Raw genomic sequence first — 16580 nt, 5'->3', positions numbered from 1 at the left:
CATAGTGCTGAAACAGATTCCAAAAAGAATAAGGGAGCAAAGATGAAGCTACCACTTCCTCTCCACAAAGCTGTTAAAGTACAGAGTGATGTTCCAATGGCTGATCCTGGAAGGGATGTTAATAACATGGCAGGAGAAGAAATTCCAGATTGATACCTTGGAAAAGGCCCAGGAATTTTACGATCACTACATAAGCTGTGAAGATGAACAGGATAGTAGGGAGGAAGGAGAAAGTAAAAGCCAGGAAGATCAAATTTCGGAGGAAAAAAATCATGGAACAAGATACAAGAGATCAGAAGGAAGCATCAGGTGAGAGAAACAGCCAGAACTAGAGCACAGACTGAGAGTAAAGCAAGGAGAGGACCAAGATCAATAAACAAATAACAAAATGGAGAATGAAATAAAGATGCTATCAGTAAACATAAATGGCATCAACTCATCAATTAAATGTAAACAAATATTATCCAGATTACAAAAAGAAAAGATGGATATCATTTGCCTCCAGGAGTTACATATTAGAGAAAAACACAGTGATCTCATAAAATGTTCTAAACTAGGGGAACTACATTCGGCACTGGCACAAAATAAAAAAAGAGGGATTGCTGTATATATAAAAGATTGGCTAAACTCTAGGAAAATATTTAGTGATAAAGATGGAAAAATCTTAATAACGGAAATAAACACAAATTACAAGAAAGTTCTTTTAATAATAATGTATGCACCAAACACAAAACAAGAAAAAAAAATTATAACAAATTACATAGGAAAATAATGGAATTAAAGGGGGAAAATATCTGCATAACAGGGGACTTCAATGGAGTAGTAGACAATAAATTGGATTATAGGGCTATGAAGAAAAATAAACCCAAGACAGAAATTACCAAGTATGTTTTTCAAGATGGTAAAAGAGTTTAGTTTAAGAGATGCGTGGAGACAACTGAACCCAGATGAAAAAACAATACACCTTTTTCTCCCACCCACACAATTCCTGCCAAGATGCATAGATATGGCCTGGATAAATCCAGAATTGATAAATAACTTAGGATATAATGCCAAACACCTGGGCGGACAATAGTCCCTTAATATTAAAATGAAAAGGCAAGGGGGAAAAAAGGAGATGGACTTTAGATCAAAGAATCATAAAAGAAAAACCTTACATGCAAACAATGGAAAGGGAATTAGAAAATTTCTTTAAGGGGAATATGAATGAATATACAACACCACAAAACTTATGGGACACCGCCAAAGCATATATGAGGGGAATTACTATAGTGTATATAGTGAGGAGAAATAAAGAGAAAAGGGAACAAGAAGTGTCATTATTGGAGAAATTTAAAAAATTAGAAAGAACCTCAGAATGTGAAAATTATAGAGGAAAGAGAATTAGTGAAACATAAAATTAATATACTACAACAGCAGGCAATGATACGGAATATAAAATTGGTAAAACAAAATTATTTTGAAGCAGCAAATAAACTAGGAAGATGGTTAGCCCACAAACTGGAAAAAAACAACTAAAAAACTAATATAGCATTTACAAGATGAACAAGGAAATTTGCATCATAAGATGGATGAGAAAAAAAACATTATTCAAAAGTACTTTCAAACACTATATTGCCAAGAAAATATTATAAAATATTTACAGGAGAGAAATTTGCCAAAGGTATTAGAGGAAGATAGGGAAATGTTGAATGATAAAATTACCATAATAGAATTGAAAGAGGCAATCAAAAAGCAAAAAAATAATAAAACCCCAGGGCCAGGTGGAATTCTGGTAGAATTATACAAAACATTTCAAGAATCTTTAGAAGGAATTATGTTGAAAATATATGATGAGGAATTGGAGAGAGCTAAAATGCCAAACTCGTGGACGGAGACAGATACAACATTAATCTATTAGCTATTATTTTAACAAAATCTTATAATCATTATTTAAAAGTGAGATTGGCCTATAATTCCCAGGTTTAGAACAATCCTGTTCCTCTTTGGTATCAATGAAATAAAGAGGTTCTCCATGAGGGGAATTCCCCTCCTAGTTGTATCTGATTAAATAATTCCTTAAGTGGACCTAACATCTCATCCTGTAAATTCCTATAATAACTAACTGTAAGCCCATCCATTCAGGAGTTTTCCCATTTTTAATTGTTTAATTACCAAAATAATTTCTTCCGAGGTTATAGGCCGATTCAATTCATCCGTTTGTTCTAAAGTTAAATTTTAACCTTATATTCCTTCAAATAATTATCAATATCCCTATTCAATATATTATCTTTAAGATATAAATTTGTATAATATTCTAAAAAGCTTTTTAATTTTATCCTGTTGATATCTCTTTACCTTTATATTCTATTTTTCTATAGTACGTTGTTTTGTCTTTTCCTTAAAGTGTATGCTAACCACCTACCAGGTCTATTTGCATTACAAAAGTATTATGTTTGGCATATTGTATATTTGTTGCCACCTGATCAGCCATTATCATATTAAATTGATTCTGTAGTAACTTTATTGCATCTTTAAGTTTTTGATCATGTGGATTATGTATTAATAATTGTTGTTTCTTATAAATTTCCTCTTCTAAATACCTACGCTGTCTTTGTTGCTTATTTCTCTGTCTATTATTAAGATATATTAATACACCTCTCATAAAAGCTTTACTGCAGTCCCAAACCATTTCTATCGATGTTTCATTATTCAAATTATAATCAAAAAATTCTTTCATCTGCTTTTTACATTGATTTACATTATCCTGATATCTAAACAAATTTTCATTTAATCTCCAAGTTCTTCTACCCTCTTTTCCATATTGCAATTCCATCCAAACAGGACTATGATCAGACAAACATCTTGGAAATATCTTAGTTTTCTTCACCCTAAAAAGCAAATCATTAGAAATTAAAATAAAATCAATACGTGAGAAGGATTGATGCCTATCAGAGAAAAAGTATAGTCTCTTTCCTCCAAATTCAGTCTCCATACATCTCTTAACTCAAAATCTTCTATCATATCAAAAAAGGATTTAGGCAGCTTTGCATGTGCAGGTATCTTCTTGGAAGAAATTCTCTTGTCCTTTCGTGTATCTATTACTCCATTCCAATCTCCCAATATAATACACGATTTATAATCCCATAGATCAACTTATCATATAACATTCTATAAAATTTTCTTGTTGCTGATTGGGTGCATATATACCAAGCAAGAGAGTCCTTTTGTTTCTATTGTAAGTTCAATAGCAATATATCTTCCATGAATATCTGCCTCTATTAACTTGGCTGGTATATCTTTTCTCAAATAAACCACTATGCCATGTTTTTCTCCAAAGCTGAAGCAACAAAATGTTTACCTAACTTTGAGTTTATTAGGTACTTTTGATCTGATAATTTAATATGCTTTCTTGTAAGCAAATAACATCATTTTAAATTGTTTCAAATAATGAAATATTTTTCTTCTCTTCTGAGCTGAGTTCAAACCATTGACATTCCAAGTCAAGATTTTATTTGCCATTACTGGGCTGCTGAAGCTTTGAGCAATCAACTGAAGATCGTCCTCCCGTATCTTGCCGTTCTCCACCCACTTCTGTAGCAGAGTCCTGAACTTTACTTTGAGTTTGTTGCTCCTTTTCTTTACGCTTAAGGGCTCCCCTCGTCAGTCTTTGTTCTTGTGGTTGTTCCTCTGATGGTAACATCACTGGAATCACCTCAGCTTCCACACCCATTTGAGTCTCTTGGATTCTTTTTCTATTATTTCTATTTCAAATTTCAGCACTGTAGAAAGAAAATCTTTGGCCTTAAGCACTGTGTCAATACGATATCTTCTTCCCTGATAATACACTGTCAAGCCAACTGGAACCTCCCATCTAAATTGAATCTGGTATTTCTTAAGTTCTTGTGTAAAAAATGTAAAGTCTTTTCTATCCCTTAACATCTTGGGAGGATCTCTTCAAAACCTTCAACTCCTGTTCCCCTATTTTCAAGTTTTTCTGAAAAGCAACTTGCAAAATTTGATTCCTCACTGTTCTTTTCAAAAAATAAACCACAATGTCTCTAGGAAGTTTCTTTTGCCTAGCAATCCAAGAATTAACTCTATAAATTTTGTCAATTTGATAAGCAACCTCTTGTGGATCAAGTTCAATAAATTCAGCCAGAGCTTCTGATAAAATTTTTAAATCTTCCCTTTTTCCTCATTCAAACCCTAATTCTCAGAGCTCCTTCCATCATTCTATACTGCATCACCACCACTTGATCTTCATTTTATCCAATTTGATTTGCATTCCCCCATTCTATTTTCTATTTGTTGATTTGACTGAACAATTTCTTGCACCTCCTCCTCCACCACCTCCAGTCTTTTGCCAAACCTTGAAAAGCCATCAAGATATCTTCTTATTTTTTATTATTCTCTTTATTTCTTCTCTTATTTTCTCATTATTATCCATAATCTCCTTAAACCTTTCTTCAGACACTTTCCTTGCTCTTTAATCAGATCTTCTAAAGCTGGTTCAGAACCCTTCTGCCCCCAGTCTTAGGTGGTTTAGTAGCCATTTCAGTTTTAAAATTCACAAAATATAAGTCTAGAAACTTCTCTTTTCCCTTTAAGTATAGGAGAGCTCAGTTCACTTCATTAAAATCCACATAACTTTCTTATCTTCTTAGTTGCACAGACTGTTTAAATTCCATTCGTCACTTTCACTCGTTCAGGCGCCATCTTTAAGAGTCAATTAAAACAAAGGGGGAAAAAAATTCCTCTTTTTTAAAAGGTAGAAGTCCGGAAATCAAAAATACTTGCAATCCAATAATCGTCCGCTTGCACTCATTCCGTCTGCTTAAAGAGATCCATAAAGATAAGACAATTAGCAGAGATGGACACCTTCTTCTTTTCCTGCTTTTGCAGACACGCACTGAAGTCGGAGATGGCAGGAATATTTATGGGACCCGTCGACCCTTCGAGGCTCTGCTTAATTAAAACAAAGCCTCTGGGGAGGTCTACCAACATTTCCTGCGCTCTTATCTTCCCCCTTTCATCCAGGGAAAAAGATTAAAGCCGGCTTTTCCTGGCTTTTACGATGTTCAGTGCGGAGCCCCTTTAATTAGGGCTCAGCGAAGAGGTGGAGCCACCCAGAAGCCTTTGAGGCTTTTTCAACAGGTTGGATCTTGGAGAGATCAGGGAGGTGAAGGGGTTTCTTTGGAGTTCGAACGGGGAGCAGTGCGAGCTCCCGTTCAGCAAGAGGAGCCCTCTGGATATACACAGAAGAAATCTGCTTGAGAATGACAGATCCAGAGGCGTGACAGCCCAACGATTCATACAGGGAGAGAACAGTGGAAAGCAGCTTGAAGAACCAGAGAGAGGAGAATAAAAATGACAGACAGGAAAAACTCTCAGGGATTATAAAATGACTCAAGACAGAAGCAGCAAAGTGAACTTCAAGAGGGAACATGAATGGCAATATTCAGAGATCTAGAGCTGTCAAAAAGGAAAAGAGTGTGTGAGTGGAGCAAGCAAGTGGATTAGGGCTTAATCATTATATTGCTGGTATTAGAAAGAAAGAAAGAAACTATTTAACTTTTGAGATTGTTTCCTGGGGAAAAAAAGAGAGGGAAAGTGTTGGTTATGTTGGATGTTTTGGAGGTGACAAATTAGAATTTGCACTACAGACAACGGAGGTAACTGTGCAGTTTTGAATAGAGAAGACATCTTGGATGAAGGGGTGAAAAAACAACAACCCTGATGCAGGACTTGAACATAAAATACTTGTCTACAAGGAACTTCTAAGAAACTTATATATCAAAATATTTGTAACTGTATCCCACTGAAGTATTTATACATATTTACTGAAATATCTATAACATAGTAATCTATATTAACTGCTGTTTATTTTATATATAGTTTTGCATGCTAACGTATTTTTATTTAATTGTAAGATGAATAATTTTGGAGAGTATTGAACACAAACATAACTTTCCTTTTCATAATACTTATATATATACAGAAATATATTTAAGGTTGATAATTGTAATTGAATCATAGGAAAGAAGGAGTATATTTAAGAAGTTTTTATTATTATTTGTTTATATATTTATTTAGATTTACTTATTAATAACTAGTAACTAAATAATAATTATTTATCAATTAATTGTTAGAAATTGGTTTTGAATCAGTTAAGATTATATAAAGAGATTATTGGGAGATATCATAAAAATTGTATGGAAAGAACATAGAGTAATCAAGGAAGGATAGAGATTGAAAGAGGAATAAAAAAACATGGTTGATTATACGGTACTCTGGAAAAACTTTTTTAAAAACATCAAAATGACAAGCACAGCCACCACAGTAACAAAAATGAGGGGCGGGAGAATAACTTCAATAATAGCTTCCTCCTTAGGATCAAAATCCGCAGAAGCTGTGTTGGGAGGTGAAAAATCTGGTTCTACAATTAACTTACAAGGTATGCAGTCAACCCTACTAGCAATACAGGAAACAATGTTAAAAATGCAGGAGGTTATGACAAGCAAACATGAAGATATTAAGAACAATATGGAAGAAGTAAAGGGGGAGATAAGAAAGCTTGATGAAAAAAATTGGTACAATTTTTTCACAGGGAACTTGAAAAAGCTATAATAACTCTGGAGATGGAAAAAAATCAATGTTTTACCTCCACTTTCAAAACATCTTGGAAAGTAAAAATGAAGATCTCCATAAATTAATGGCTGAACTCCTAGTGGACCCACTGCAAAAAAGCAAACAAGAGTTGGGAAATGAAATTGGCTAAACATACAGGATTCACATGAATTATTCATAGAGAAATTAACTTCGAGAGAAGTCCATGTTAAATTTGTGAGGAAAAAACAACAGATGAAGTATACAGTAAAACAAGAAGATCCTGATATATAATGGAAAAGAGATCATAGTGCTGAAACAGATTCCAAAAAGAATAAGGGAGCAAAGATGAAGCTACCACTTCCTCTCCACAAAGCTGTTAAAGTACAGAGTGATGTTCCAATGGCTGATCCTGGAAGGGATGTTAATAACATGGCAGGAGAAGAAATTCCAGATTGATACCTTGGAAAAGGCCCAGGAATTTTACGATCACTACATAAGCAGTGAAGATGAACAGGATAGTAGGGAGGAAGGAGAAAGTAAAAGCCAGGAAGATCAAATTTCGGAGGAAAAAAATCATGGAACAAGATACAAGAGATCAGAAGGAAGCATCAGGTGAGAGAAACAGCCAGAACTAGAGCACAGACTGAGAGTAAAGCAAGGAGAGGACCAAGATCAATAAACAAATAACAAAATGGAGAATGAAATAAAGATGCTATCAGTAAACATAAATGGCATCAACTCATCAATTAAATGTAAACAAATATTATCCAGATTACAAAAAGAAAAGATGGATATCATTTGCCTCCAGGAGGTACATATTAGAGAAAAACACAGTGATCTCATAAAATGTTCTAAACTAGGGGAACTACATTCGGCACTGGCACAAAATAAAAAAAGAGGGATTGCTGTATATATAAAAGATTGGCTAAACTCTAGGAAAATATTTAGTGATAAAGATGGAAAAATCTTAATAACGGAAATAAACACAAATTACAAGAAAGTTCTTTTAATAATAATGTATGCACCAAACACAAAACAAGAAAAAAAATTTATAACAAATTACATAGGGAAATAATGGAATTAAAGGGGGAAAATATCTGCATAACAGGGGACTTCAATGGAGTAGTAGACAATAAATTGGATTATAGGGCTATGAAGAAAAATAAACCCAAGACAGAAATTACTAAGTATGTTTTTCAAGATGGTAAAAGAGTTTAGTTTAAGAGATGCGTGGAGACAACTGAACCCAGATGAAAAAACAATACACCTTTTTCTCCCACCCACACAATTCCTGCTCGCGCATAGATATGGCCTGGATAAATCCAGAATTGATAAATAACTTAGGATATAATGCCAAACACCTGGGCGGACAATAGTCCCTTAATATTAAAATGAAAAGGCAAGGGGGAAAAAAGGAGATGGACTTTAGATCAAAGAATCATAAAAGAAAAATCTTACATGCAAACAATGGAAAGGGAATTAGAAAATTTCTTTAAGGGGAATATGAATGAATATACACCACCACAAAACTTATGGGACACCGCCAAAGCATATATGAGGGGAATTACTATAGTGTATATAGTGAGGAGAAATAAAGAGAAAAGGGAACAAGAAGTGTCATTATTGGAGAAATTTAAAAAATTAGAAAGAACCTCAGAATGTGAAAATTATAGAGGAAAGAGAATTAGTGAAACATAAAATTAATATACTACAACAGCAGGCAATGATACGGAATATAAAATTGGTAAAACAAAATTATTTTGAAACAGCAAATAAACCAGGAAGATGGTTAGCCCACAAACTGGAAAAAACAACTAAAAACTAATATAGCATTTACAAGATGAACAAGGAAATTTGCATCATAAGATGGATGAGAAAAAAAACATTATTCAAAAGTACTTTCAAACACTATATTGCCAAGAAAATATTATAAAATATTTACAGGAGAGAAATTTGCCAAAGGTATTAGAGGAAGATAGGGAAATGTTGAATGATAAAATTACCATAATAGAATTGAAAGAGGCAATCAAAAAGCAAAAAAATAATAAAACCCCAGGGCCAGGTGGAATTCTGGTAGAATTATACAAAACATTTCAAGAATCTTTAGAAGGAATTATGTTGAAAATATATGATGAGGAATTGGAGAGAGCTAAAATGCCAAACTCGTGGACGGAGACAGATACAACATTAATCCCAAAAGAAAATACAGACAATCAATACATTCAAAATTAGAATAGAATATAATAGAATAGAATTTATTTGCCAAGTGTGATTGGACACACAAGGAATTTGTTTTGGTGCATATGTTCTCAGTGTACATAAAAGAAAAAGAAAAAAAAATACCTTCATCAAGGTACAACATTTACAACACAAATGATGGACATAGGGTACAATTTAACTTTTAATGATAGCAACAAAATGTTACAGTCATACAGTCATAAGTGGAAAGAGATTGGTGATGGAAACGATGAGAAGATTAATAGTAGTGTTGATTTAGTAAATAGTTTGACAGTGCTGAGGGAATTATTTGTTTAGGAGAGTGATGGCCTTCGGGAAAAAACTGTTCTTGTGTCTAGTTGTTCTGGTGTGCAGTGCTCCATAGCATCGTTTTGATGGTAGGAATTGAAACATTTTATGTCCAGGATGTGAGGGATCTGTCAATATTTTCATGGCCCTCTTCTTGATTCGTGCAGTATACAGGTCCTCAATGGAAGGCAGGTTGGTAGCAATTATTTTTTCTGCAGTTCTAATTATCCTCTGAAGTCTGTGTCTTTCTTTTTGGGTTGCAGAACCAAACCGGACAGCTATAGAGGTGCAAATGACAGACTCAATAATTCCTCTAGAACTGGATCAGTAGCTTCTTGAGCAGTTTGAGCTTTCTGAGTTGGCACAGAAAGAACAGTCTTTGTTGCCCTTTTCTGATGATGTTTTTGATGTTAACTGTCCATTTTAGATCTTGTGATATGGTAGAACCTAGAAATTTGAAGGTTTCTACTGTTGATACTGTGTTGTCAAGTATTGTGAGAGGTGGAAGTATGGAAGGGTTTCTCCTAAAGTCTACCAACATTTCTACAGTTTTGAGTGTGTTCAGTTCCAGATTGTTTCATTTGCACCACAAGGCTAGTCATTTGACCTCACGTCTATATGCGGATTCATCATTGTCTCGAATGAGACCAATCACTGTTGTGTCATCTGCGAACTTCAGTAGTTTAACAGATGGATCGTTGGAGATGTAGTCATTGGTATACAGAGAGAAGAGAAGTGGGGAGAGCACACAGCCTTGGGGGGGCCCTGTGCTAATTGTACAGGTATCTGATGTAATCCTGCTTAGCTTCACCTGCTGCTTCCTGTTTGTTAGGAAGCTTGTGATCCACTTACAAGTCTGTTCAGGTAAAGAAGAGTGTCTGGAATGATGGTATTGAATGCTGAACTAAAGTCTACAAATAGGACCGTTACATAGGTCTTTGGAGATTCAAGATGTTGTAGGATGTAGTGCAGAGCCATATTAACAGCATCGTCTGTTGATCTATTTGCTCAGTATGCAAATTGCAAGGGATCTAACAGCGGATCCGTGATGATTTTCAAGTAGGAAAGCACTAGCCTTTCAAAGGCTTTCATGACTACAGATATTAAAGCAACTGGTCTGTAGTCATTTAGTTCCTTGATAGTGGGCTTCTTCAGCACTAGGATGATAGTAGAGTGTTTGAAGCAAGAAGAAACATAGCACATCTCTAGTGATTTATTGAAGATATGGGTGAAGATGGGGGCCAATTGGTCAGCACAGACTTTTAAGCAAGAAGAAATTAGCTTGTCTAAATTATGGGCCAAACTCGCTGTTAAATGCTGACTATAAAATTCTGGCATAATGATTTAAAAAAATATTAAACAAAATTATTCATTCAGATCAAAATGGTTTTTTATCCAAATGACAAATTAAAAACAATACAAGAATTATAATGAATATTTTAGAGTATTATGAGGCCCACCCTGAAAGACAATTGGCATTAATATTGGTGGATTCACAGAAGGCATTCGACAACTTGAATTGGCAATTTCTAACTATTCAATTAATTGGGATGAAATTTGACAAAAAAATTATAGAAATGATTAGGGCAATTTATTCAAATCAAACCACAAGAATTATGGTAAATGGAGACCTAATGGAAAAAGTCAATATAAATAAAGGGGTTCGACAAGGATTTCCATTGTCTCCACTCTTATTCATTCTTTCATTAGAAATTCTATTGGCTCAGATAAGGGGAAATAAGGAAATAAAAGGGTTAAAAATTAAAAAAGAGGAATATAAAATGCAGGCCTTTGTGAACAATATGGTGTTTATAATAGAGGACCCCTTGGAAATAAGAGAAGTCCTACTACAGGAAATAGAAAAATTTGGCATAGTTGCGGGCTTAAAAATAAACAAAAATAAAACAAAAATACTCACCAAAAATATTACGAAAGGTCAAAATGAGAAATTAGAGGAGAAATTATGTGATTTTCCGAGGCAACAGTGGTGGTGTTGGTGATGGCTGTGGCTGTGGCTGTGGTGAAACGGCTGGACTGGTGACGGCTGCTGTGACTGCGGCGACGATGTCTATTGGGTGCTGCGGCTGTTTATGCAGCGGCGGCAGCAATGGCGATGGCGATGACGTCTTTCCCTCCTTTGGGGCCCTCTTGGGGGCCAAACAGTTGTGGTTCGGTGACTGAGGGGGGCGACACTGTTGAGGGATTGACTAGACGCTGGCAAACAGTGCTGCATTTGGTAACATCATTTTACACCCAAGACTCTTCCATCAAAGCTTTCCTAGCCAGAGATCTGGCGACTATCATCTGGACCAGCTGGGATGGGACTATCCGTCACTCTCCATAATGCACATATACTCGGCGGCGGCTCTTCTTGGTCTGCAAGATTCCCCCCTCTCGCAGATTTGGACCTCCACGTTATCAAGGGCCTACCGATGCGTTGGTTCTGTCCCAGGCGCCTGATGGACCCGGAGAGGTTTCTGACGGAGCTTGGGCCACTTCCTGAGGACCTAGCCCACGACTCGGCTGAAGAACTCGTCACCGCCTGGGAAAGGGCGGTGGCGGGGGCTTTGGACCGCGTCGTGCCTTTGCAGCCTCTGACCCGGCATCGATCTCGACCAGCTCCTTGGTATTCCGAGGAGCTGAGAGAGATGAAGCGCCAGAAAAGACACCTAGAGAGTGGTTGGAGGACCAGCCGTTCTGAACCTGATCGAACACTAGTAAGGTCTCATATTCAGACCTATCTAGTGGCGATAAGAGTGGCAAAGCATGAGCATTTTTCCACTCTTATTGCGTTGGCAGATAACCGCCCAGCAGCCTTGTTTAGGGTGACCCGCTCCCTTCTTACCCAGGGAGCTAGGGAATATCCCTTGCAAGGTCGTGCTGAGGATTTTGGACAATATCTGCACGATAAAATCGCTCAGATTCGCGATGGGCTGGACACAGATTGGGTAGTTTCAGATGGGATGACAGAGGCGGATCTTGAGGCTGTCATCTGGGAGGAGTTTGACACTGTGGCTCCCGAGGACATGGACAGGATACTGAGGAGGCTGAATGCAACCACATGTTTATTGGACCCGTGTCCCTCCTGGTTGGAACTGGCCACACAGGAGACTGGCTTCAGGGAATTGTTAACGCTTCTCTGAGGGAGGGTGTCTTCCCTACTGCCTTGAAAGAGGCTGTGGTGAGACCCCTCCTCAAGAAGCCCTCCCTGGATCCAGCTGTTTTATCAAATTACCATCCGGTCTCCAACCTTCATTTTGTGGCAAAGGTTGTTGAGAGTGTGGTAGTGCATCAGCTCCCTCAGTACCTGGATGAAACTGTCTATCTGGACCCATTCCAGTCCGGTTTCCGGCCTGGGTACAGCACAGAGACAGCATTGGTCGCACTGGTAGATGATTTCTGGAGGGCCTGGGACAGGGGTTGTTCCTCTGCCCTGGTCCTATTAGATCTCTCAGTGGCTTTTGATACCATCAACCATGGTATCCTGCTGCGACGGCTGGAGGGGTTAGGAGTGGGGGGCACCGTTCTTCGGTGGCTCTCCTCCTTCCTCTCTGACCGGTCGCAGACGGTGTTGGCAGGGGGGCAGAGATCGACCGTGAGGCACCTCTTGTGTGGGGTGCCTCAGGGATTGGTTCTCTCGCCTCTCCTGTTCAACATCTATATGAAGCCGCTGGGCGAGATCATCCGTGGTTTTGGGGTGCGGTGTCATCTGTACGCTTATGATACTCAGCTGTACATTTCCACCCCTAACCACCCCAGTGAAGCCATTGAAGTGATGTCCCGGTATCTGGAGGCCGTGCGGGTCTGGATGGGGAAAACCAGGCTCCGACTCAACCCTGCCAAGACCGACTGGCTGTGGATGCCAGCATCCCGGTATAATCAGCTGAGACCATCGCTGACTGTGGTAGACGAGTCATTGGCCCCCACAGAGAGGGTCTGCAATCTGGGCGTCCTTCTGGATGCACAGCTGTCATTGGAAGAACATATGATGGCTGTCGCAGGAGGAGCTTTTTATCAGGTTCGCCTGATTTGTCAGTTGCGTCCCTTCTTAGACCGGGATTCCTTATGCACAGTCACTCATGCCCTCGTCACTTCCCGTCTGGACTACTGCAATGCTCTCTACATGGGGCTCCCCTTGAAGAGCACCCGAAGACTTCAACTGGTTCAGATTGCGGCCGCGCGGGTGATAGAGGGAGCAACTCGTTGCTCCCATATAACACCCTTCCTGCGCAATAAATAAATATTATATAATAAAAAACAATTGGCCCATTGCTAGGAGAAAGTGGCAAGAAGATGACAAGCAACAGGGAGAAAGCAGATCTACTTAACTCATATTTTGCATCTGTCTTTACACAAAAGGAAAAAACAATCCAATCTATCAAAAACAGCACCACAAAAAACAGATTAGGAACACAAGTTAAAATAGGGAAGAAAATGATAAGTGAACACCTGTCTACCCTAGAAGGAGTTCAAATTATCAGGACCGGATGGATTACACCCCAAGGTTCTGAAGGAACTGGCAGACGAGATCTCAGAACCTCTGAACTATATCTTTCAAAGATCCTGGAGCACAGGACAGCTGCCAGAGGACTGGAAAAGAGCTGATGTAGTTTCCATCTTCAAAAAAGGAAAAAAAAAAACCAGATCCAGGAAACTACAGACCTATCAGCCTGACCTCAATACCGGGGAAGATTCTGGAAAAGATAATCAAACAACGAATCACCAAACACCTAGAAGCAAACAAAGTAATAACCAAAAGCCAACATGGGTTTGTCAAAAACAGATCATGCCAGACTAATCTTATTGCATTCTTTGACAAAGTGACAAAATTAGTAGACCAGAGGAATGCTGTTGATATAATTTACTTGGACTTCAGTAAAGCATTTGATAAAGTAGAACATAACCTACTACTAGATAAAGTAGAAAAATGTGGGTTAAACAGCACCACCACCAGATGGATTCGTAACTGGCTGACCAACCGCACTTAACGTGTAGTTCACAACGGAACTACATCCACATGGAGGGAAGTATGCAGTGGAGTACCCCAAGGCTCTGTTTTAGGCCCAGTACTCTTCAATATCTTCATCAATGACTTGGACAAGGGGATAGATGGGGAACTGATCAAATTTGCAGATGACACCAAGCTGGCAGGAATAGCCAACACTCCAGAAAATAGGCTCAAGTTACAGAAGGATCTTGACAGACTTGAACATTGGGCACTATCTAACAAAATGAAATTCAACAGTGAAAAAAGTAAGGTTCTACATTTAGGCAAAAAACCCAAAATGCACAAGTACCGTATACGTGGTACCTTGCTCAATAGTAGTACCTGTGAGAGAGATCTTGGAGTCCTAGTGGATAACCATTTAGATATGAGCCAGCAGTGTGCAGCAGCAGCTGCTAAAAAAGCCAACACAGTTCTGGGCTGCATAAACAGAGGGATAGAATCAAGATCACGTGAAGTGTTAGTGCCACTTTATAATGCCTTGGTAAGGCCACACTTGGAATACTTCATTCAGTTTTGGTCGCCGTGATGTAAAAAAGATGCTGAGACTCTAGAAAGAGTGCAGAGAAGAGCAACAAAGATGATTAGGGGACTGGAGGCTAGAACATATGAAGAACGGTTGCAGGAACTGGGTATGTCCAGTTTAATAAAAAGAAGGACTAGAGGAGACATGATAGCAGTGTTCCAATATCTCAGGGGTTGCCACAAAGAAGAGGGAGTCGGGCTGTTCTCCAAAGCATCTGAGGATAGAACAAGAAGCAATGGGTGGAAACTGATCAAGGAAAGAAGCAACTTAGAACTAAGGACAAATTTCCTGACAGAACAATTAATCAGTGGAACAACTTGCCTGCAGAAGTTGTGAATGCTCCAACACTGGAAATTTTTAAGAAAATGTTGGATAACCATCTGTCTGAGATGGTGTAGGGTTTCCTGCCTGGGCAGGGGGTTGGACTAGAAGGCCTCCAAGGTCCCTTCCAACTCTGTTGTTGTTGTTGTTGTTATTATTATTATTATTAACAGGAACAGTTGAAAAGATAATTACCAAAACATATACAGTAATTGTCTCCTCAAATTCAAAATGGAAGAGGAAATGGTGAAGGAAACAATGATGAAAAATTTTGGATACAACATAGAATTGGAATACTGGGAAAAATATGGGAAACAAATTATAAAATGACATTGTCGGCCACCTTCAAAGAAAATATTTATAAAATGTTTTATAGGTGGCATTTACCCCCAGTGAGATTGGCCAAGATGTCTCCAAACAATTCACGGCACTGTTGGAAATGTAATCTTTCACAAGGGACATACTACCACATGTGGTGGACATGTCCTAAAGCAAGAGATTATTGCAGTGGTGAAATGTAAAATTTGTTAATACCGGTTCTGTGGGCGTGGCTTGGGGGGGTAATGTGACTGGGTGGGTATGGCCAATTTTTTTTAAAAAAAAATTAAAAGCATTTTTTCTACAACCTCTTCGGCCAAAGAGGTTGTAGAAAAAATGTTTTTAAAAGGCTCCTCCAACGATCCCAGCTGAGTTGCCTGATTGTCAGAGGCTTTTCTTTTAAAAGCATTTTTTTTCTTTAAAAGAAAAGAAAAGCCTCTGATGCTTAGGCAACTCAGCTGGGATTACCAGAACCTTTTAAAAGCATTTTTTACAACCTCTTCGGCCAAAGAGGTTGTAGAAAAAAATGCTTTTAAAAGGCTCTGATGATCCCAGCTGAGCCGTGCGATCATCAAAGGCTTTTTTTTGTACTTTTAAAAGTATTTTTTCGGCCAAAGAAAAAATGCTTTTAAAAGTTAAAAAAAACCTCTGATGATCGTGTGGCTCAGCTGGGCGTGGTGGGGGGGGTGTCAGGGATTTTTGCTACCAGTTCTCCAAACCACCAGCCGCCATCATTACCGATCTGGTCCGTACCGGAAGCATTTCACCCCAGGATTATTGACTTAAAATTAAAAAATGGTTTGGAGGAAGTAACTGGGAAAAAAATTGATATGAAGCCTGAATTATTTTTGTTAGGGATTATAAAACAAAAAATGACTAAAGAAATTCAATACCTCATACTCCACATAATTACGGCCGCTAGAATTTCATTTGCCCAAAACTGGAAACAACAACGTGCTCCAGTTTTGGACCAATCATCCAACGATGATTATAAAAATGGTGCTGGAGTGTGCAGAAGCAGATAAATTAACGATGGAATTTAAGGACAGAGAGAAAATGATTTATTATGAAATATGGAACAGATGGTATGATTGGCTGGAAAAGGAATCTAAAATTAATAGATAGTGGTTGACTCAGCCTTCTATCCTTTATAAGGTAGGTAAAATGAGGACCCAGATTGTTGGGGGCAATAAGTTGACTTTGTATATAATATACAAATGGATGAAGACTATTGCTTGACATAGTGTAAGCCGCCCTGAGTCTTCGGAGAAGGGTGGGATATAAATGCAAATA

General features: G+C 38.0%; 1 protein-coding gene and 1 long non-coding RNA gene across 3 annotated transcripts in view; one reads left to right on the top strand and one right to left on the bottom strand.

Moving 5' to 3' along the window:
* The window catches only part of GLRA2 (glycine receptor alpha 2), a 307323-nt gene that overhangs the window by 227558 nt on the left and 63185 nt on the right, over positions 1-16580 (top strand). The gene's annotated exons all lie outside the window — the stretch shown is intronic.
* The window catches only part of LOC131199188 (uncharacterized), a 101329-nt gene continuing 94316 nt past the window's right edge, over positions 9568-16580 (bottom strand). The window contains exon 3 of the long non-coding RNA XR_009155289.1: positions 9568-9638. This is a non-coding gene — a long non-coding RNA (uncharacterized LOC131199188). The remainder of the gene's footprint in view (positions 9639-16580) is intronic.

Source organism: Ahaetulla prasina, chromosome 5 (genome assembly GCF_028640845.1).
Source record: "Ahaetulla prasina isolate Xishuangbanna chromosome 5, ASM2864084v1, whole genome shotgun sequence".
Lineage (NCBI taxonomy): Eukaryota > Metazoa > Chordata > Lepidosauria > Squamata > Colubridae > Ahaetulla > Ahaetulla prasina.
The sequence above is the reverse complement of the archived record's forward strand: the minus strand, read 5'-3'. Positions and strand labels throughout refer to the sequence as shown.